The sequence below is a fragment of the Magnolia sinica genome, chromosome 13, assembly GCF_029962835.1.
Source record: "Magnolia sinica isolate HGM2019 chromosome 13, MsV1, whole genome shotgun sequence".
NCBI lineage: Eukaryota > Viridiplantae > Streptophyta > Magnoliopsida > Magnoliales > Magnoliaceae > Magnolia > Magnolia sinica.
In genome coordinates, this window is record NC_080585.1 from 49,489,049 (window position 1) to 49,490,952 (window position 1,904).

The following is a 1,904-nucleotide window of genomic DNA, read 5'->3' on the forward strand; positions in this document are numbered from 1 at the left end:
TATTAAGAATGAGGAGTATTTGAGTGCTCATATCTATGATGGGTTGAGTATCCAGGATAAAAAAAATAAATCTACTGGATATAGAATTTATCAACTTGGACCAATATATCCTCAATCATCCCTCTTGGTACATGAATTGAGCGATTGACAAGTTGTAATGGGGTTCGAGTGGGTTTCAATTATCTTAAACTCAATTGTTCGTAAACCGAGTAAGGGATCAAGTTAACACTTGCCCCTAAGTTAAGAAGTGCATGCTCAATCCGGTGATTTCCAATTACATAAGTGGTGGTTGGGCTACCAGGATCTTTGTATTTTTATGGCACATCTTGCTTGAGGATGGCACTCACTTTTTCTGTCAAAAAGATTTTCTTTTGTATGTTTTACCTTATTTTAGTGGTGCATAGATCTTTTAGAAATTTGGCATATGAAGGTATTTGTTTAATGACATCTAATAGAGGAATATTGACCTTCACTTGCTTAAGCACCTCTAGAATATCCTGAGAATTAGAGAGAGGTTGAGGGAATAACACAATCGGCTTACTTTGAGGTTCCAGTTCTAACCCATGTGAAGCATTGCTAGGTCTATTATTCTCAATTTATTCGGGTCCTTAGGTTTTTCAGCCCTCGACGGAATGATTTTGTCAATAATTTCTCACTCTTAAGAGTGTTGATAGACTTACCTTGCTCCATCTGATTTGAAGAGCTTGAGTCACTTATTTCATATTGTGGTTTTGGATTGGGGAGGGGTTGGGTTGGAAACATCCCTTTCTCCCCATTCGCTAAGTGTGAATCAATCTTTTGAATTGTGGATGCAAACATTCCCATTGTTGTTTTGAGATCTTGGAATACTTGCACTGTATTTTGGTTGAATAGCTCTTGGTTTTGCATGAACTTTTGAACCGTATCTTCTTGAGGCTTCTTTTGATTTAATAATTGCGTAAGGGCCTCTTATGGGTTAGCCGTTTGTCCATTCCTCCAACTGAAATTTGGGTAGTTCCTCCAGCTAGAGTTGTATGTATTTGAGGTGGGTCCTCTGAAAAGTCTTTAGTAATTATTTATGGTATTTCATTGCTCATTCAATATCTCTTGAAAAGCAGGAATTGTTGGGCAATTCTCAGTTGTATGTATGTTATAAGCACAAATACCACAAACAACTTCCGCAACCTTTTTAGGTTCTACCTTCTTAAGTTTCATGGCCTCGACTTTTCTTGTGAGTTTGGCCATTCTTGCATTTATATCATCTTCCTCTTTTAAAACATAAATTCCTCCCCTTTCCTTTGATTGAGTAGGCTTAAAAGTGGTAATTCTTGAGGAGGTATCCTATGATTGCGCGTTTTTGGCAAGTTTATCAAAATAATCTCACACATCATCGGCTTCCTTGTTCATGAATTTCCCATTACACATCATCTCCACAAATTGACGCATGAGTGAGGTCAATCCCCCATAGAAAAAGCTTGTTATACACTATGTTTCATAGCCATGTTGTGGACATAAATTTATGAGATCCTTAAATCGCTCCCAACATTAGAAGAAGGTCTCATCATCTTTTTGCGCAAAATTCATGATTGCTTTCCTTAAGGTATTTTTTTTTAATGATAGGGGGAAGAACTTTTTAAGGAACTCCCTTGTTATCTCATCCCATGTGCCAATGGACCTTGGTCTGAAGGAATATAACCATGACTTAGCCTTTTCTTTCAAAGAGAAAGGAAACAATTTCAGTCTAATTGTGTCAGACATGTTTGGGAAGTGTAATGTAGATATTATCTCATCAAACTCTTTCATATGCAAGTATGGACTTTCAGATTCTAGACCATGAAACTTAGGGAGGAGTTGAATTACCCCTGGTTTAATATCCACAGTTCCTACATTCAATGGAAATATCATGCAGGAAGGTGTACTCACCC

At 37.3% G+C, this 1,904-nt stretch overlaps 1 non-coding gene across 1 annotated transcript; it reads left to right on the forward strand.

Annotated features, from left to right (window-relative positions):
• The first annotated feature begins 1,474 nt into the window (after positions 1-1,474).
• On the forward strand, positions 1,475-1,582 carry LOC131224564 (small nucleolar RNA R71). The gene has a single exon (XR_009161037.1). It is a non-coding gene; the product is annotated as a small nucleolar RNA R71 (small nucleolar RNA).
• Positions 1,583-1,904: the final 322 nt, after the last annotated feature.